Raw genomic sequence first — 21,936 nt, forward strand, 5'->3', positions numbered from 1 at the left:
AACTTTCACCTGCTGTGGCTCAGTTCCCAGGTAAATGTTACGGACAAGACGCTACATCACCTGCCCAGGCTGAAGCTGTGGGACCCAGCTACGGCTATCATCCCCAGATGTTTGCCTCCATCCCTGACTGCACGTAACTGCATGCTCACAAGGAACTGCAATGTCAAAGTCATCCCCTATTATGACAGCTGCAGGAATTTTCTGTAACACAGCCACCTGCTTGCTCACGTTTGTCTTCCCAACCCGGATAACTCTTGACAACAGTTACCTGAAAAGGTGTTCCTCTTAAGGCACTAACTGGAGTGGACTACCCAGGAAAGTACTGCTCCTGTTTGACTATTGCAGGATTAACCAATTCCAGGATTTAAAGGGCGTTGTCAGTGTTGCAACAGGTAGCATATTCACCTTTGGTGTAGAAGATTGCAGGTTCTATTCCCACACCTGAACGATGAATTGCTGCCATGCAGTACAGTATAAGGGGGTTGCTGCCCTCCTGAGTTTGTTGCCCTTTAGAACAGATATTAAACCGAGGCCTCATCTGCCTGCATTGGCTTCAGCTGATGTGGATGTAAAAGATCACATGACACTTATTTAAAAGAGTAGGGGAAGTTCCTTAATGCCCTTGCTAAATTTCCCCTATTAGTATACATACGACCTGGGGTCTCCCCTGAAAAAGGCCACTAACCTGGTCAACAAAGGATAAATAAATGTATTGTGGTTATATCTAGGGGCCATCTCTCTTTCTTGGCAATGTCCTCCTTCCTTTTCATTTACATAGGATACAGACATTTCTGGCAGTTTAATAGTGCAGTTGTCTCCAGACAACCCACCACTGTAATAGTGCTCACCTTGCTTACTACTTCCTGAGATATTTGCTCCAATCTGCTTCAGTGGACAGTGAGACCATACAAGCCATTTTTGTTTTCGTATAAGATGTGGACATGTACCTGAACTATGGCTTCCACAGTTTTTCAGTGGAATATGTTATGATGGTTTAGTCTACCCTCATGGGTTCCCTTATACTGATGTGCAGTGCCGAGTACTCCATTCCTACACAGCAGCAGCAACTTTTTAGCTAGCTAGACGTCCCGTTCTTCCCCATATCCTCAGCAGTGTTACAGTCCTGGTCTGCCAATGAAATCCTCATGTTGTCAAGCAGAGTACTGGAGGCTTGAATCCTAATCAAAGGATCTGCAAGCATTTCAAATGCAGTGACCTTATATCCACTCCTCTGGCTAAGTCTCTACTTCTGCAGTATATTCATTCACACTGTCATCTGCTTTTATCTGCGCTCACTAAACTTTTTTTATAAAGATTTAACGAGTTTAAAACATGCAAGTAAGTATCGTTTAACTCTGGCATTTAAACAATCAACATCACTGCTTTACCCACGAGCTAAGGAGTAAAAAGTGTCACCCACTGCCCTTAGTCAACATGTTTGCTGATTATGCACCCTTTTAAACGCCCATATAAAACTTTCAAAATCATTCCCCTATTTATACTGAGGCACAAGTTTTTCTCTATTGCCTGGGCTTTCCCTCTCCCCATAACCCCCATGCCCTTGCAAAAGGGCCACCATCTATTGCTCATGCTGGCACTTCCTTCTCTTTTCTTGCCTTCTTGCTGTTCCTCCTCCTGTTTTTTTTTTTTTTGTTTTTTTTTTCTCAGCTGCTTTGAGTTACAAAATGCTTCATCTCATATGTCAGTCTTTGTAATTCCTGCTTCTTTTGACATCCTCTGGAGAGGTTTGTCCTTTGCCTGTCTCCTGCATTGCTGGGTTGTGTTCCAGCTGTACACAAAGTTAACACAATTTCTTCCTTGGATATATTGGCATGAGATTCCTTTTGTTTTACATTCCTTAGTCAGTTGTTACACCAATATCTTAATGTAATTGTTAGAAGAGCTCATTTCTGCCTGTTCTTACACTAAACTGAAAAATAACTGCTGTGCAAAACTAAACCGATGCATGCTTTACCTCGTGGCTATAAGGACACAGACACCTTTGCTGGCAAAGCTGCTAAATAAGTTCATTTCCAATATCATCACACTTTCCATCAAGCATGCTGTCCTGTCTGGCACGGATGGTGTTTGAATTCTACCACTGCCACCAACTGTGGAGGCTGGTCTGGTAATGATTGCATTTAAATTCCATAAGTGCCATTTCAGTAGTTATCGTATATTGGTTGGCAGTGATGGGATTCAAACCACATTACTGCCACAGCAGTCTCCACAATAATTTAATATATGTCTGTGTGCCTATGCATATAGGATGTTGCTGTCATTTCGTTGTATAATTTAACACTTTACTCACCGATTGCCTTGTATGACATTGACACTAAAGTGTACATTTGTGCCTATTCACAGTACATCCACTTCATGGTGCAATAGGGATGCATTTCTGGCAAAACCTTTTAAGTGATTTGTAGAACATATTAAAGCTAATCACCACGAAGGCGTGAATTTACACAAAAGCAGCATATAAATGCTAGGAGTTTGGATCCTCTACTACAAATTGTGATAACTTGTGCAGATTCTGAAGGTTGGCAAGTAGAAATCTACTGATGGAATATTCTGAAGATCGTTTAGGTACACTCTACAGCAGTGGGTATACACAGCTTGCTGACATAGGCCCCAAGATGCATCAGATGTTGTAACAAATTGCCCAAGAAAATAATGTAAGATTTACTGAGTGTCAAAATGTTATGCAAGGAGACCACAGAATCATGTGTAAAAAAATGAGAGAAAATACTTCATGCATCCTTCACATATGGGAAAAATATAGGAAAGAAAGAAATCATTTATTAATGAGAAACCTAACATTTCCAGGTAAGAGTTGCAAAGATAAACAGATATGGTGGTGCGGCCAGCAAGGAAGAAAAAAGGAACATACAGCAATGGCCATGGCTGGCATAGAGTCCATGCATAGCCTAGTAGGAAGGTGATTTAGTACCAGGATCAAGATAAATTGCATGACAAAGGCATACAGCCCACCCAGCGCAATGATGCCATTACACAACATTCCATTTCCTGGAGAGCTCAACAGCAGTTACACAATGATAAGCAAGTATCATCTTATTACTTCCTTTTATTCAGCAAGCAGCAATGCTGACTTTCACCAAACTGTTCATGCAGCTACTTTTTTTGTCATTATGCCTGACCAAATTACTAAAGCTTTAATTACAAGTCAGTCTGTGATGGCTATACTGCAAAATGCTGTAAGTGAGGCCTGGATACTCCATTGTGTTCATAGTTTAGTCTAGGCTAACTGTCTTGTGGGCCATTTTTAAGCCTAGCCAATTACCCCAAGTGAGAATCAAACCCTGCACCTTGTATCTGTAAGGTAAACACCTTAACCATTATGCCAACCTCCTACAACAAAGAGCTGTGTACTGAGCACTAAAGCATAATATATAAAAGACATCGTCCCATACTTCATGAATTAATCCTATATATCCAACACATTACATCAGCTTAGGTCTTGCAGTTAGTGCAAAGGATTAAGGCTATGAGCTGTTAACAAGTTGTTTCCTGTAGTGCAGGGTTTCATTTTTTTGCCTGCATTTACTTGCTGTGTGACTCAGACTGAGTCAGTTATCCAGACAGTCTTCCTTGGCAAGAGTCTGAACTGGTTGTGTGGATCAGTCCTCGGACTCAATTAGCACATCCAAATAAATAAAAAGTCACTTCTGTTTTCTGCACTTGTGTATGAATCAGGCTTTGAGGACAGTCATTTCCTTACTTAGTTAAACATCTAACTGTAAATCATTTTGACAGCTGTAGTCAATGCCCCATTGATTTGGTCACTTGGAAGAATGCATGCAGTTTATTACCACCTCAGTGTCCTACAGACCCTTTCAACTGTCCAGAGTTTGGAGTGACTACTCTACTGTGTTCTCAAAAGTTTGCTTCATCCCACCTAAATATGGAAATTATTTTGAAAAGTTCTAAAGTAATAGTGCCGGCATTTAAAATGTGTCCCTTTTCTCTAATTATTGTTTTGCATTGTCTGTAACGGACTAGTTTTCACACAAATGATAGTTTATACATATACAGCTATAGTCGGTGTCTCAGATGCCGCCACACATGTAATACCATCTATGTCCCACAAATGCTGTTGCACATGTGATACTACCTCACATTATGATTGCAGTTCATGTATGAAAGACTCACAAGTTTTGCAAAGCACCACATTCTGAGGTGAATCTTTGCTGGTTCATGAATACTGCAACATATTTGAGGATGTACTTATACTGCCCAACAAATTAACTAGACAACAGTACAGTGGATATAAAAATTTTGCACACCCCTGTTAAAATGCCAGGCTTTTGTGATATAAAAAATGAGACCACAACAAATCATTTCAAAATTTTTCCCACCTTTAATGTGACCTATAGCCTGTACAATTCAATTGAAAAACAAACACATCTGTTAGGGGAAAAAATAAAAAATGTACAATAAGCTGCTTGCATAAATGTGCACACCCTTAAACTAATACTTTGTTGAAGCATCTTTTGATTTAATTACAGCATTCAGTCTTCTTGGGTAGGAGTCTATCAACATAGCACATCTTGACTTGGCAATATTTGCCCACTCTTCCTTGCAAAAGTGCTCAAAATCTGTCAGCCCTCTTCAGGTCACCCCACAGATTTTCTATTGGATTTTGGGGTGTGCAAACTTTTTATAGCCACTGTATGTAGAACTGAATTATAATTTGTAATAGTTAAATAGAAGTTACCGTACACACAAACACACACACACACACGTGTGAGTACACTCACAAAGCTGTTACACACACACACAAAATAATCTCATTGTCTATGTAAAATGCATCTCTGAGGGAAATGTCATAGAAAAAAAGACAATGAATAAAAACTATGTGACGCATGGATTTTTTTCCAGAAGTTGTACACATTTTTGTATGCTTTTACGAAATTATGATTTTATTGTCAACAACTAATACAAAATGCAATGTAACAGAAGAAAAGGCTAAAGTAAACAAATGTTGGGAAGGGGGTGCATGTGATATTTATTGCTCCTTAACCACTGCAAGCATGTTCCATTGTATAAGCAGTTGCTTGGATACAGTTTCTGATTTGTATACTGGATGCGTCACTGATGCTTTCTCTAGAGTGTAATGCAGTGTGGACATACAGAGAACCCATTTACTCACAATGACAGTGGTCCGGATAACATTATGAAATACAACTGATCAAAAAATTGTGATAGAAATGTCAATGAAAAATTAAACAGAGTGAAAACATGGGGAAATCTACTGTGCATGTGTTAAAGGAATGTAGAAAAGAAAACCCAGAGTTAAAGTCATACAAAGATAGGATTTACTTCCATTAAAATTCTGTCATTCCCTGTAATCACTTTGTCATTCCCTGTAATCACTTAGCAGTACACTTGAAACACAGTTAATAACTGGAGTTAAAACATACAAGCTTTTAATTCATTCTAAAATGCAGGGAAATCCTTTAGGAATGCCCAGAGGTGACCATAGTTTTCAGATGAAACAAGGTGTACCTTACAATAACAGGTCAAAGTCATGAGTAAGATTGCAAATGCAACTGCTTCATGGCATGGAATAGGCATTTGAGTTAAGTACAGAAAGACTGAAAATGCCTAGATTCCTCTGTTTTATTTGATGATTTTCCTTCTGTTATTAATGGAATCAATATTCATATCATATTTTTAATGCAAATTGAGGTTGCATTATTAGATCAAGTCATGGCTGAAAAAGGGTCCTCAGAGCAGTCCACTTAGCAGGCCAGGAACGGAGACTGCTGATTCTTGGCAGCATGGTGACTTGTGGTTTTTGAATGGTACGTTTTGATCCACTCCCTTTGCCTCATGAAAATATTCATGGAATTAGATTCCTTCTTTTTGCCAACATGATTTCTGTGTCGACAAAGTTTCCAATTACACCACATCAGTGTCTGTATGGTTGCAGTAATGCAAGCTGCAACAGTTTGACAAAGAGACACAGTTACATAGGCACTGGCCTTAATATCACACCAAAAAGGTCACCCTCATCTCATAACCTTTATTAAATAAATTGTCGGAAGTGTGGGCTAAGAGCTTATGCCATAAATTTTTAAACATTGTTATCATTTTGAGTTAGGCTAGGGTGGAGGAGCAAGAAACAACCTCAAAGGCAAATTATCGGATCTCACTCAAAAATATGGATATGAATACTTCTGATTCAACACATAGGAAATATTCTTACAGATACTATCTATCCCTCCCATAGTGGATATATAAAATGACAGGAAAACTACAGTCCATATTTGGATTCTGATATCACCATTCCATTTAACTTTTTATAACTGTTCACTGTTATTGCATTATTAATAACTTCATAGCAGCCTTTGGTTCCCAGAATGAAACGGTTTCTTGTGATACTGAGACTGGGGTATTTTAAAAGGCATACAAAAGAGAAACTAGATTCACTCTGCTGCATCACCTTTCTGTTACAATGTAGTACAAGGCAAGGACTATATTAATGACACGTATTTTGTTAGCCAGTTCTTTGCAGTTCAGTTGTAGAGCTAGTAGTTACTGCAGCACACTAAAACCCTGAACAGTTTCTGCTGCTTTCTCTGCCCAAAGCATAGGGTTTGATTCTTTCCACTTTAATTTGCCTACTGTGCGACTCTGAACAAGTCACAATCAGATAGTGCTCCTAGCCTGTCCTTTCAAAAGTAATAGTTGTTTTCTTTATCCATCTAACAAAAGGCAAAAACAGAAATTGTAGTGTGAATATTTTAACACATTTTATCACATGCCGTCACCTGCTAAGGATCTTATCTTATTCAGAATTAATGTCACCAGCTCTTTCCCAATATCCATGAGTGTTTTGACAATTACTTTCTTGGTCCTAACTAAGAATCAGCACAAAAAAATCTAGCAATGACAAATGATTTGCAGTTAAGCCTAGCACATGACCTTTCTTCATTCTACCTGTATGCTACCTCCACTTTATCTTGCCTAACCTGTCCTTCCTTCTAAAACTTTCTTTCTTATGCCACATCAGATGCCAATCAGTCTCCCTCATTCCCACTACCACCTCCCCCCATCCTGGGCTAACCTTTCCTTTCTGTCACTACTTCACCACTCCCTGCACCTTGGTCCCCACTGTCAAACACTGAACTCCCATTATCCCTTGCCCTTATGTACCTGCTACTGCTCACAGAGCCCAACCTGCCTCAACACATACATTCTAAATCTTTATCTTCTTTCACCCTCAAATTCCAGCTTCTCCTTTTGATTTTGTGTTCTTTTATTATCTTTTTTATCAGCCTTTCCTCCACTTGATCTCTTTCTGTGGCTGCAGATAATATCCAGCTTCCCCCTGGACCTTTGTTTCTTATCTTTATTCCCCCTTTTATCCATAGTTCTGATCAAATTTCAACTTGTCACACCCTGTGCTATTCAGTCCACATTCAACACTTTTACATGGCAAATAAACATATTTCAACACTTTTACATGTAAATAACCATCTGAAAACATTAGAAATTATTACTAAACCATGACAAATGTTATAATTAGTTAATTACCACCAGCTGCAATGTGATCTTCCCCCACAGGCATAGCCCCAGGTATATGTATTTTATCAGCACTGATTGGCTTGTATATACCATTACAGACTCAACTCACTTGTAAAGTAACCTTAGTTTCATAAGTCTGTAGGTACTTACTGGACTATTGATCTGTGAGGATCTTTCGAAGCTTGGTCTCATTCTCATGGTATTTTTAGTCCTTGCATTTTGCTTGCGAATAACCCAGATGGAAGCAGAGCAAGGAATTATCAGGACATTTACTTGTTTCCCCTATCCCTGAAGGATATGAGTGCTAAAACAGTTGTGAATTTGGAGGTTTCTCATCCATTTGTTTAAATGACATTCAAATAAAGGAATGAGAAATGGAATAATGGTTAAGGTATTTACTTCAAACACAAGGTGCAGAGTTTGATTCTTACTTTTGATTACTGTCTAGTTATTGGCTAAGCATGTTGTAATCTGCAGACTGCTTGTCTAGTGTTTATTTATAAATATGAACACTAGCTATGGAGGAGTTATTGGCATAATGGTTATGGTCTTTACCTCACAGACACAAGGTACGGTATTTAACTATGGCCTCTGGTTGACTAGGCTTGTAGTAGTCTGCAGACCAATAGTATAGTATTTATTAGAAGTACTTTGCTTTATGTAGTTTAGAAGACAAACAGGTATGCAGTGTGATACATTTGTAGCCCTCCAGCATATTCTATTCATGTTACAAAAAAAAGGTTGACATCTCTTGAGTGGGTGTTCACACTACCACTGGACTTGCAAATATGTAATAGGTCTGACAGCACAGGATCTGTTGAGGCTATATACTCAAGGCAGACGCCTGTATAATATTTAGTTGATAAACAAGGCTTTGAAATGGTCAGCACACGTTTTGTGATTTAGGCCCTTAATATTTTTAGTGAGAAAGAGTTTTGGTCATTCCCGCAGTGACAAGAGTTTAGTCAGATGGGTACGGAATGGGGTATTATATTTCACAACAGGCCTGATGAAAGTTGAGTATAGTGAAAAGATTACATCCTTGGACGTGGATGACATGCACTTAAATATAAGCTGTGCAATGAAAGGACTTCCTTACAATATTGGCTACATGGTGACCAAAAAAACAATTTATTGCTGATAAAGATTCCCAGATCCATGACTACAAGATTAACTTTCAGGGGTGTGTTGTCAACATGATAGTTACAAGGAAAGTCATGCTGGCTGAAGGATACAATCATAGATTTCTTGGCATTTAGTTTTAGTCCATGCTTTGGACACTAGTTATTGGTTCAGGAAAGGCCCTCTTGGAGAATTTTGGTGTCCTCTGGGGAATATAGGATAGCACCAAGTTTACAGTCATCTGCACACTTGCTTACCCATAAACACTTAACATTTGCTTTGACCTCCAAAAAGTAAAGGCCAACGAGGAGTGGCCCAAGGACTGAACCCTGGGGTACACACTAATGACACATATTTTAGAGAAGGTACAGCCACCCACCCTAACTTTCTGGATTCTATTTGTGAGCCAATCTGCCAAGTTACATATGAAAGATTCAAAGTCTGTACCCTTGAAAGTCAGCTCCACACGGCTATCTCTTGCATCACCACTAGACTTCAACTGAATTATGATCTTCTCACACAGGCTTAGCCCAAAGTAGAGCCATTTTATGAGCATTAATTGACTTGAATGTTCACTTTTAGTCACAACTCACTTGATAAACATTAATCTTATTGCTGTCCCTATTCAGATGTCATCTCACGGTGCCCTTTAGCCTTAGTCTCCTAAGAGACTTGCAGACATATTCAGCAGTAAACGATATATAGCACAGCTGTAGAATAATTGAGCATATGTATTGCAACCTACCATCAGTCAAAATGTCTTGAGGTTACCCCACTCTCTTACCTTCAGGTTTAGTCTTCATGATCAACAGATCACAGTTAACATGCTGATGGTCCTACATTTACCTTCCTCATACTTCTTGGTCATACACCCCTACCCACCCAGCAGGCCTCCATTGTCAAGCCAGTCTGCTTCTTCTCCCCAGGACCTGCTGGTTTCAAGGTGGGCTTGCAGGCATTTGAGTGCCGCAAGGTGGGATAGCAAACATCTTTGAGTGGCTCGAGTACTGAGCAGAATAGGGTACAATTCACAAAACATTGTGTTCATTGTGGAACCTCAGGTCTATAGAAAGTAGTTGTGAAAGTATGTGTATTGTGCTTTGCAGCCCTTCCCATAGTCCACACAAAAGACACAGGTAATAGATTATATATATATATATATATATATATATATATATATATATATATATATATATATATATATATCTATAGTAAAATGACAACAGCAATAACACCTTCTTTTTTCGGTTGCCGATTCCCCCTTACTGTTGAGCTTCCCACCCACCTGCCAGTTTACTTGTTTCCCCCTGGAAGCAAAAGCCCTACGAATGACTCATTCCTGTTAGAAGCAATGCTGAGCAAAGGAAGTGGTGCCATAATGAGGATAAGTGTCTTTTTTTTTTGCTATAGTCCTACCCTTGCCCTTTCACTTTGTATGTCTACTAGATCCCAAGGGTTTGCACAAAGAAAAAGGTAAAAACACCTATGCAGCTAGAAGCAAAATCATAAAAATCCTTATTAGGAGTCACTTTGTTACAAAATAAAATATGCATTTTTGTTCCATGCAGTGGAAACTTCTTCAGACTGGTTAAAATGTATTTTGAATATTTTTTAGATTTTCAAAACAAAAGAACACAAACAAGAACATAAAATTCAACAACTTTACATGTACACACAATCTGAATTACTCATAATTATATACATATTAACAAAAGACCAAAACATTTTCTATCATCCATATGCATAGTTATCAAAGCTGAACAACATTATTATTCATCCAATATAGCTTATAGCCCATTACTTTTGTTCAAATTATAATAAAAATCTCAAGGATATCCAGCTTTTTGGTTTAGTTTTCACAACATTGTTTGTAATCATGTTCATCTCTTCTAATCGCTTAAAAATACTTCACATGCAAACTCTCCACTTTTACAGGGTGGATTGTTTTCCATTCCCTTGCTATAACCATTTTTGGGATAAATAGCAGTAGTATTAGAGTGGTCAATTCCTCCATGTTCCAACTTGCTTTAAGTATCTCTTCCCCGAGACCCAATGCTTCCTAGTGCTAAGCTGATGTTTTACTAAATATTTTGGGTCTACCCTTCAGTTACCTGCCTTAATCTATGTTGTGCTCTCCTACACTTCCAAAACATATGAACCATTCTGCATCTTCACCTCCACATATACAAGATTTCAAAATGGAAATTCCGCTATCCTGTGCAGTGATACTGGGTGTGTTATTCCATACATCATGGATACTAATTTACTGATCTCACACATAATATGGCCATTTCCCAAGATAAACGGCATCTTCTTCCAAAATGTTTCCGATTGTCTTGACTTAGTTTCTCATTAATAGTTTTCAAAATCATCCAGGCCCTCTCTACGCTAGTTCTTTTAATACTTCTGTGCTGTCTGATATCTTTATATATTATGCTACCTCTACCCATCTTCGTAATGCTCCACTTCCTCCATGGAGACTCAGTATTTCTTCTCTTATGCAGGGTTCAGGTATTCAACATACAGTATATCTCTTCATCAGCGTACTTAAAAGTGAAGTTATGCTGATCCCTGCATTCTCTCCTGTCCATTGTCTTTCTTACCTAGCTCCTTTAACTGTTCCCATCTTTATACGCTGGCTAAAATATATTAAGTCAAATATTTAAGAGACAAAGCAACACTCATATGATGAAGAATGTTCACAGGTTCATAGATTGGCACTAGGCTATCGGCCCTAGGGCCTATACAAGCCTAGCCAAACAATTCCCCGGATATTTCTTCCCATAATATTTACTTCCCTGGACCCCTGTCTAGCAGGGCAACTGACGTGATCCCCAGGGTGAATTTCCCATCTCCCATCCAATTGTCAAGGTTCCTTTTGAAGAGGACCAAGGAGGCGCTCTGCTTGACATGCATGGGCAGTCTATTCCAGAGTATAGGGAGTCTCTGGGTCAGGAACCTATCCCTCCAGCATGTTTTGTTCATTGCGATAAGGTTTAGATCCTTGGAGCGTGTGGCTCTGAGGGATTGGGATTTCTTTAAATGGAGCATGTCCAACAGCTCAGGGTTTGACATGGCCTTGTAGGTTAAGTAGAAATCGCCTCTGCGTACATGATATGCCACAGAGTATAGCTGGAGTTTTTTTTAGATGGTCAGCATAGGGCATCTGCTTTAGGCCTGTGATTCTTTTAGTGAGGTATTTCTGCGGCCTTTCCAGCTATTGCAGATGTCTTGTGAGGTACATACCAAACGGGGCATTGTCCTCTATAAAGGGTCTAATGATGGATGAGTACAGTGGGACAATGACATCTTTTTTTCTGGATGAAAAGCCCTTAGTGATGAGATGTGTGTGCCACATAGGATTTCCTAACTGTTGTGGCGATGTGGTAATCGAATGTGAGACCACTGTCCATCTGTGTCCCCAAGTCTCTCATCACACTTTCAGTGTTGTGTACTGCCACCTATGTGGTAATTCCTGGGTACATGTTTTTTCCCAAAGGGGATAACTATACATTTCTTGGCATTAAGCTTGAGCCCATGGCTCTGGCACCAAGCATCTGTTTCTGTAAGGCCCTTTTGTAGAATATCCACATAATTTGGGGATTCAATAATGGCTCCCAGTTTACAGTCATCTGCGAACTTTGTTAGCCAGAGTCCCTTAGTGTTGGCCTGTATTTCAGAGAGTAGATGCCAAACAAGAGCAGTCCCAGGACTGAACCCTGAGGTACTCCCAACTGTCACTTGTCTGGAGATGGATTTGGAGTCGGCTACTTTTACAGTCTGGATTCTGTCAGTAAGCCAGTTGGCAACCTATCGAGTGATGTAGGGATTTATGCCCAGCTTAGTAAGTTCATCTATGATTCCAGAGTGGGAGATAGTGTCGAAGGCCTTGGCGAGGTCCAGATAGGCTGTGTGGACTGCCTTACCCTCGTCCACAGCTCTGGAGACTGATTCGAAGAAGTCAATCAGGTTTAGGAGACCAGATCAGCCCTTCACAAACCCAAACTGGGTGAGGTCCAGTGTTTGAAGGTTGCCTATGTCTTTGTTTATAAGTTCCATGTACTAATAATAAAAGAATATGTGAATGAGAAATTATTAAGACGTGAACAACTTATGAAAGCTACTCAAAAAATCATAACACGATTGCAACAATAAATAAGTAATGAATAAGATGTTAATAAATACTTTAAGCACAAATGACACCATATAAATATGGGACCCTTGTTAGGAAATTCCAAGACTTGCACAGTAAAATATGTAAAGCAACATCCGTGTTAATATGCTTGAAGGGAATTCAGATGAAGTGATGCTTTTTTTTCAGCCTGAAAACTACACACATGCTGAAACTTGAAACTTTTGAAACACCTATTAGTATTTTAAAGGCATATTTTTTCAGGTTACTTATAATTTAAGGCTGCATTTAGACTTGGTTTCTTATAAGCATCAAGCAGTACTTACCAAAAATATTCTCTCTGATAAAGTACATTTTTCAGTTTCCCATCATTTGTCAAGTCATGGTAAACAGTATTGTACAACAAACAGCCATGCATAGCATATTGGAGATTCAGAGAAACTGATCACGAGTAAAGAAGGCCGAGGAATGCTACAACCTGAGCAGTATGCTATCGGCAGTACAATGAGATGGCAATGAAGAATGTTATTAAAATGAGTGTCTCACTAAATTCAAATAAAAGTAAACTGGTGGAGCAGTAAAAATACACCCTGCACCCTCACACACACCAAACTTATATTTATCAACTATAAGATCACCATACCTCAGAGAAAAGGGAATATTCTGAGAAATGGCACCTCAGACTTAATCTGATCTTTCAGCCATTCAGTCTCCGCATTTCAGGACTCACTCTATCATTGATTTTGACACACAAACATGGAGCATGCAATCTTTCACTTTAAAAAAAAAATAAGATAATTCACAATTTTTGCAGGGGGGCAAGCCCCCCCTACACCCCCTACTAATTATATATATAATAACCCTGAGGTCACACAAACATGGTATAAGGGCAAATTTCCCATCCTCTGGATTTGTGCAGTCTTGCCAACCTTTCAATCACCTGACTAGTCAACCACATGCAGATGGCTAGGCAGCTGTTGACCGAATACTCATTCAACCAGGTCACTAGCACCTATACATATATAGCTATATCAAGAAATACATACAAAATATACATACATATATAGATAGATAGACAGATAGATGCACCATGACTACAGGTGCCATTCCTAGAGTTAATGGTGACACTAAAATTGTGAAGCTACACAAGACAAATTGCAGATTAATGGATGGGGTAGATGCAGCATTAATAAACCTGTCATGGTGTTTCCTGTCATCTCACTCAGCAAAGCCATGTGATCTGTCCATGCTTAACAATTCACATCTTCCATGACACTAACATTCTGGGCCACTACCATGTGAACGGATTCATCAGGCAGGCTGGTTGAGATGTTTCACCTCACTTGCAGGCCAATGAGATGTATGAAATACCTATCCCTGGGAATGCCAAGGTACATGTATCTTTATAAATACTAGCTACGGGGGCCATTGGGGGACATGGTGAATGTATTTCAAGCATCTACCTCAAAGATACTGCACCAGGTCCTTGATGCTATGCTACAGACTGTGTGGGAGTACATGTGGTTCCCACATACTACAGAAGACAGTGTGTTTATATATCTCATAACCTGTTAATCCTGAAAATCTGGAGACAACAAACTGCACTCACATTGCAATAAACACCCTACCTGGGAAAGGAGAAAAAGGTATATTTAGCAAAAGAGTTTCCCTTTCATCTATTACCAGGAGGTCTGTAATGCAGAAGGCATAATCTAAAATGTGTCTGCAGGCAGTACCAACAGCTGTCATAATTGGCACACATCTGGCTTATATCAGTAGTTTACACATGGAGATTTCACCCAGGGGGATCTTACTTGGAAAGCTGAGTATGAGCTAGAGCCATGATTGATGACACCCATCAGAAATCCTCAGACCATGATAGAGGCTGGCTATATCTATGCACTGTTAGGGATGCAGGCCATTACTGAACATGTGTTTGGCCTGCTGAAGGCCCACTCCTGCTCTCTGGATCTCTCTGGGGATACCCTGCAGTATGACCCTTGTACATGCAGCAAGATATTTTCAGTTCATGCTATGTTACATAGTATCATTATACATGGACAGTTGCAACAGGGCCGATATTTTCAGGGGAAAGAAGTCTCTCCCCCACAGTGGAAGAGGAACAGCCTGATGAGATCCTCTGAAAGAGCAGGCTGTGTGATGGAGGACTATGCCAGTGAGGGAAGGTAAAGAATTCTATACCATTGGCAGACAGGCAACACCTGGTTCATATGGGCCAGACTAAGGCAGTATACAGAAAAGTAAAAGTGATGCATACAAACCTTCGCTTAGGTTATGCTCTTCCATGTTAAAATAGCCACACTGTGCATCAGACTTAATCTGCCCATGTAATAGAGTACAGATGGTGAGGCAGAGTTAAATTCATTTGAACATATGGGGAGGATCACAATGTCAAGTGTCATCCAGGGGCAATTGTGTATCTGTATTGGTATGGTCCAATCTAAATTGGTGCTCTGGGTGTCAGATATGGGGGAGAAACTATGGTGCATTGTGCAAAGAGTGAACACTATTTTTTGGGTTATGCTTGTGCGTGGAACTGGACTTGGACATATGAGTGCATGTGTGTGTGCTTGTGTGTGTGTCTGTGTGCAGTGCTGTGACACAGTCTCAGCAGATGTTGTGGCACTGTGGAGAGATCTTACAGGCTGGTCCAAGGCACTGAAATGAGATGACTATGCAGACTGTGCATGCCCTTGCCCACAGGAGTAACCTCTTCTATGATGGTCACAGGCACTATCCACACCTTGCCTAGGGGAAGAAGTGCTGCATGAACACAAAACAATGGCCCATACTGTGTTTCAGTATGACTCGAGCATTCCACCTTAGCAGACATTGACACTGTATGCTACTCCTGCTACACTGGATTGCATTGTGGAAGTAGTGGCACTACATGTGTCTACTGTGGCCTCTCCCTTCCATGATCTCCCTCACCAGTGTAGGCAGAGGTAGAGTGGCCAAAAGAAGCGCTTCTGCTATATCTGTGTACACAAGGAGAACTGGGATATGTTGCCTGACAATGCAACATGTCCATGATCACATATATGGGATATGCATTCCAGGAGGACATCATGCATACCTCATAAAACACCTACCATCTCAGCAAGAACTTTGGTGTTGCTAGCCTGTCTCTGTATAATTGCCCAGCATATCTGTTGGATCATTAATTTTAAGACAGCTAGCTTTCGTAGAGGACAGGACCCAAGGTATGTATTGGCCACTGGCACACCATCCACCTTTGTCTTCCTAATGCTCAATGGAATTTTCAGCAATCAAGTGGAACTATAACACAGGGGAAGACATCCCCTCCCAAGTAGACATAGCTGACAACTTTCTGTCCTTCTGTTCCATTGTAACTGTAGGGGGTCATACAAGCAAGAGGCTATATCCACTGACTGGAGTGGAAATTTGGACTCCATAATACCTGCATCCAACACTAATACCATGACTACTAGTAATGTCAACATCTAAGACATCAAATAGTAACGTATCCATGGTGGAGGTGCCTGATAAATATTACCTGTCAAGACACCAAAGGAAAATAACCAGACTAAGTTAGATCCATCTCCATTATTTGAATCCCACTGAAGGAATGAATACTATTGCCTATAGGATCATAGGAAGTTACTCTAGGGTAATGGCCCTAGGGCCCTTACAAGCCTAGCCAAGTTCTACCCTTATTTCCATGATCAGCACCTATTGCCCCTGCTCTTTTGTCCATTCAGTCTCTGCATGTCAGGACTCTAACACTGATTTTGACACACAAGCATGCATGGCACATGGAATCTGTAAGTTTAAAAACGTCTATAGTGGTAAGACTGAATAATAGATAAGATACCTTCTAACAATAGTCCGAGTCTGAAGTCCTGATATTCCCACGAAACCACGTGATGCTGTATTTATTCTGCATTATGCAACACATTTACCCAGTATGCAGATACTTGTTCTTGTAAAGACATACACACTTGTGGTATCTACAACATAAGATTCTTGGAGGGTAGTCAAGTTAACTCCTATATCAAAGACTCCACTGTGGCCTCTGGATGATGTAGAACCTTCATGCACATAGGCAAAGAATGGAACCTTTTCTGCTAAAGGTGGTTTGGACAATGGTCTGCCTTCTGTTGCCCTCAGCTCCTGTGTAAAGCAGGCATCATGAGGATTTGAACACTGATAGTGTCAGTGGCCCAACATCTGGCTTGCTCATAATTTTTGCCCTGGTGACCAGCAGCATTGATGGAATTTGTAACATTCCGCCAGACAAGGTTGCAAAAGGGCTTGGCAGATTTGTCATAGCCAATTATCTCCTTACCATGCAAATGGAGGTCCTGAAGTAAGCTCATTCTCTGCATGGGAAAACTTGCATTTTCTTCATTTACCTCTTCTTAGCATCCTGCTGTGGAAGGAAAAGAAAATGTATTTTAAGATAACCACATCATTATCCAGCATTAATCCACCCTAATGTATCTCTGTGGGTCAGAGCATATACACACACTGCATTCCATGCATGACAGTGCTCGTGTCCTCCTTATTCTGTGATGTACCCCTAAAAAACTAGACAGTAAAAAGAAGCCATTTGAAGCCTGCATTTGGCAGCCAAGCGAACTGGCCTGCTACAATACTCCAAAGTTAACTACCATCAATGTTATGAGCGTCTCTGGCTGATCTTTACCATGCCTTCCTTTTGACAACATAGGGTTTACCCATTGTTAGAGAAAAATGCATCTCTCATGATTATTCTACAAAAAATGCATATTGACTTACAATTTCCTCACAAATATGTTTGAAGAATTATTTAATATTTGCTCATGTTAAAATGATATGTAATACTGATGCACAGTTATGCAAACCACAGATACTTAATGTAGGAGTGTTTCACAACTGCATTCTAACATCAAGCTTCAAGTGTATTAACAGATGACTGAAGGTAAAAAAAGTGCTGAAGGGGTTAAGGGATGTTATAAAGACTGGTTTCTGAAAGCAAGAAAGAACATACTGTATGTAAGCTCTTACCTTCCCAGGCTGGGATGGCTAGTTACAAGGAATGTTGGGGAGTTAGAATGATACTGGTACTGAAATATACAAAGTCAAGACTGATTGTCAAGCCAGATGGCTTTTGTTTTCCTAAAACATTATTGTTATTAAAAACATGATTGTCGAGTGTTCACGTGCAGCACTAAATGAGAAGCATGAGGGTCTGCAGAGATCTTACTGGTCAACGTGGGTATTCTTCATGCATGATACAGATAAGAAAATAAAATAGAAAGCTGTTTATTTTTACTGCTTGGTGAGAATGGTTTTAAAATTGTGAAGATATTCTCCCAGCACTGACGTAAGTGGATTTAAATTTAAAAAAATGTTTTGCACATCCTGAAGAGTTATTTTTGACTCAAGACTAAAGGTAATTAAATGTTATTTATGTATATTTTACACTGCACTTTAACACCATGCATGACTAATTTATACATTTTAATAAGCAATGTGGAGGGGAGATGGTCGGACTGCTTATGTATATGTACATGTACTTTGGCTGTTTGATGCTTCTTGGAGGAAAGGTCATGGAACACAAACTATAATGACAGCACTTTCTGCATCAGTGCATTTACACACACACACACACACACACACACACACACACACACACACACACACACACACATAGATAAATAGGTTCATAAATGTTTACTAGGCTAATAACCACAAGAGCCTTAAGCCTAGCCATGCATCCCAAATTTCTGACAAACTCTAATACCCTTGATAAGTGTAAGCATGGGCCTGGAAGATTAACGGACACAGACAACCTGTAAATGGTTAGAGACATACGTGCCAAACCAGGGATGAATTTCCAGTTTCCCATCCAATTGTCCAAGTTGCACTTGAATTGGGCTAGGGAGGAACTCTGCTTCACATGGATTGGGAGAATAGAAATATCTGCATGACACAAACTGCGAAATACATAGAGATACAGCACCTACACACACAGACAGGACTCTTTAAGGGCAGAAGTAATTTAGTGACGCAGCAGTTACCTGCTTCAGTAGGAGGACAAGGTACTCTTCAGTTGGAGAATGTGTCATGGAGATGTATCTATATCTATCTATCTACATATACGCGTGTGTGGTGTGTGTGTGTGTGTGTGTGTGTGTGTGTGTGTGTGTGTGTGTGTGTGTGTGTGTGTGTGTGTGTGTGTGTGTGTGTGTGTGTGTGTGTACATGCACTGATGTAGAATGCAAAGTCATTATAAACTGTACTCCATGATCTGTGACCTTTCCTCCAACTACCATCAAACAACCAAAGTACATATACAATTACATAAGCAATAAAAACATCTCCCCTCCACATTGCTGTCCTGCTCTGCTCCCTCATGAAGGTTTACCCAGCAGTAATATGTATATAAAGAGGGTCCTTATCTCATGTCCCATAAAAGTATTTGGCTACATACCCTGGCTTTATAGCAGTTCTGCTACATAGGTTCATACTAGGCTATCTGCCCTAGGGCATTTATAAGCCTAGCCGGAGTGTGTGTGGCTTTCGCCACCCCTTGGAATGAGAATACTATGCCCATTTAGGGTTTAGTTTACTGTGCCTCTGTCTAGTAGTGACACAGAGATGACCCCTGGGGTAAACCTACAATCTCCCATCCACTAGTCAAGATTTCTCTTGAAGAGAGTCAGTGAGGGGCTCTGCCTAACATGGACTGGGATTCTGTTGGAGTGTAGGGAGCCTCTGGGTTATGAATCTGTCCCTCCAGCACATCCTATTTATTTCTGTGTTGAGGTTCAAATCTCTCGCTCTCGTGGCTCTGGTGGATTTGGATTTTCTGAGGTGGAGCATGTCCATTAATTCCGGATTGGACATGGCCTTGTACGTCAGGCATAGATCGCCTGAGTAAGCGGTATGTGACTGAATAGAGCTAGATAGGACATATGTTTGAGACCCTGACCCTTGATCCTCTTGGTGAGGTACTTTTGGGGTCTTTCTAACTGCTGCAGGTGTCGGGTAAGGTACATCCCAAATGGGGCATTGTACTCAATTATGGGCCTGATAAGGGAAGAGTATAGGGGCACAATGACCTCTCGATCTAGATGTGAATCCTTTCATGATAAGGTGGGTAATATAGAAGGTCTTCCTAACCACCTTGGCAATGTGAGTGTCGAATGAGAGGTTACTGTCAACTTGGGTCCCTAGACCCCGGATTACTTCTTCCGTACTTAATGGATTACCACCTATGTGGTAATTTGTGGGTACTTTGTTTTTCCCAAAGGGTATGACTATACATTTTTTGGCATTCAGTTTAAGGCCATAGCTCTGGCACCAGTTATCAGTTTCTAGGAGGCCTTTCTGAAGGATGCTAGTGTCCGCACGAGTATCAATTATGGCGCCCAGTTTGCAGTCATCTGCGAACTTTGTCAGCCACAATCCTCCTATGTTTGCTTGCACCTCGGAAAAATAAATGCTGAACAAGAGGGGTCCCAGGACCGAGCCCTGTGGGACACCGCTTGTGACTGGCTTAGAGTCTGACATGGCTCCAGCAATTCTGACCTTGTGGGTTCTGTCCTTGAGCCAGTTTGCAACCCATCTTATGACATATGGGTTTACATTTAAGCTGGTGAGCTTGTCTATGATGCCCGAGTGAGGTATTGTGTCTAAGGCTTTTGCAAGATCAAGGTAGGCTGTGTGAACTGCCTTACCTCATCAATGGCCTTCGTGACTGTTTCAAAAAAGTCGACCAGGTTTAAAAGGCAGGATCTGCCCTTGACAAAGCCGAATTGGGTAGGATCCAGTGTCTGTAGGTCCCCAATGTCTTTGTTTATGAGTTCCATAATGATACTCTCCATAGCTTTGCAGACCAGGCTCGTCAAGCTTATGGGGCGGTAATTTCCAGGGTCCGCAGAAGCACCTCCTTTGTGGAGTGGGACTACTGTTGCTGTACGCCATTCTTTGGGTACGTATCCTGTAGTATGGCTAAGATTAGATTAAACAGCAGCCTTATGTGCGGGTTTAGTTCCTCTTGGAGTTCATGTAGCATGCAACCCGGGACACAGTCTGGTCCCATTGATGCTGTGTTTTTAGCTTTGGAGAGGGCGGCTCTCACCTGGGCATCTGAGATGTCAGGGAGGCTACACTCTGCTGGGCTAGATATTTCTCCTTTTGGGAGGGGGAGGAGAATTTGCACTGAACCTGTCTGCCAGTATGTTGGCAATGTCTGTGGGTTCAGTGTATTTTTTGTCATTTTGGACCAACTCTGAGCATATCTGGGAGTTTCCACCCAGGTTTCTAACATAACTAAAGAAGACCTTGTGATGGTCTTTAATGTCTTTTGTGGTTTTTCTCTCAAAGTTGGCCTTGGATGATTTTATGAGTGATCGTAGTTTTTTTTGCTAGTACTGATCAGAGATGCCTTCCCTTTTGGGGATTTTGCTCTGTCATGTAGTAGCTTCCTCCTCCTGCTGTAAAGCTTGTTAATGGCTGGGGTCCACCAGATAGGATGCCTGCCTTTGGGGGAATGGGTCTTGGTTTTATTTGGGATTGCATGATCCATGCATTCTTGAAGGTGTCCGTAGAAAGCGTTTATATAGGATTCAGCAGTGTGGGCTGTGGTTTCCACTGGCCCAGGGGCCTTGAAGGATACCACTTCAGTCTTAAGAAGTGTGATGTCAGCTTTTGAGAAATTCATCACTGTGGTCTTTTGTGCTGGGGGTGGGGGCTGGATGCGGATTTCCAGTGAGATTAATTTATGGTCTGATCTCACCAATGAGGGGTATACTTCCGGTGTGGAGCATTGTGTCCCCATGTTTGTGATGATCAGGTCTAGTATATTATCTCCTCTTGTGGGAGTGGTGACTAGTTGTTACATTGCATTTGAGTTATGAATTCTAGGAACCTTTGGGCTAGGGTGTTGGGGCTTGAGTAATGCTCCCAGTCTATGTTTGGGTAGTTGTAGTCTCCCAATATGATGGTATTTGGAGAAACATTCATACTCTCCAGTGTCTTCAGGAAGGCTGAGTGGGGTTCCTGAGTTTGAGAGGGTGGTCTGTGGCATGCTACAAACTGTAGGGCAGTTTTGCCTACGGTTAGTTGCACATGGATCGTCTCCAATGCTTCGTGCATTT

General features: G+C 40.7%; 1 protein-coding gene across 2 annotated transcripts in view; it reads right to left on the reverse strand.

Annotated features, from left to right (window-relative positions):
- PKLR (pyruvate kinase L/R) overlaps positions 1 to 21,936 on the reverse strand; it is a 711,145-nt gene that overhangs the window by 315,558 nt on the left and 373,651 nt on the right. The window lies entirely within an intron of this gene.

This window comes from Protopterus annectens, chromosome 8.part0, assembly GCF_019279795.1.
Source record: "Protopterus annectens isolate FY-2018-M chromosome 8.part0, PAN1.0, whole genome shotgun sequence".
Lineage (NCBI taxonomy): Eukaryota > Metazoa > Chordata > Ceratodontiformes > Protopteridae > Protopterus > Protopterus annectens.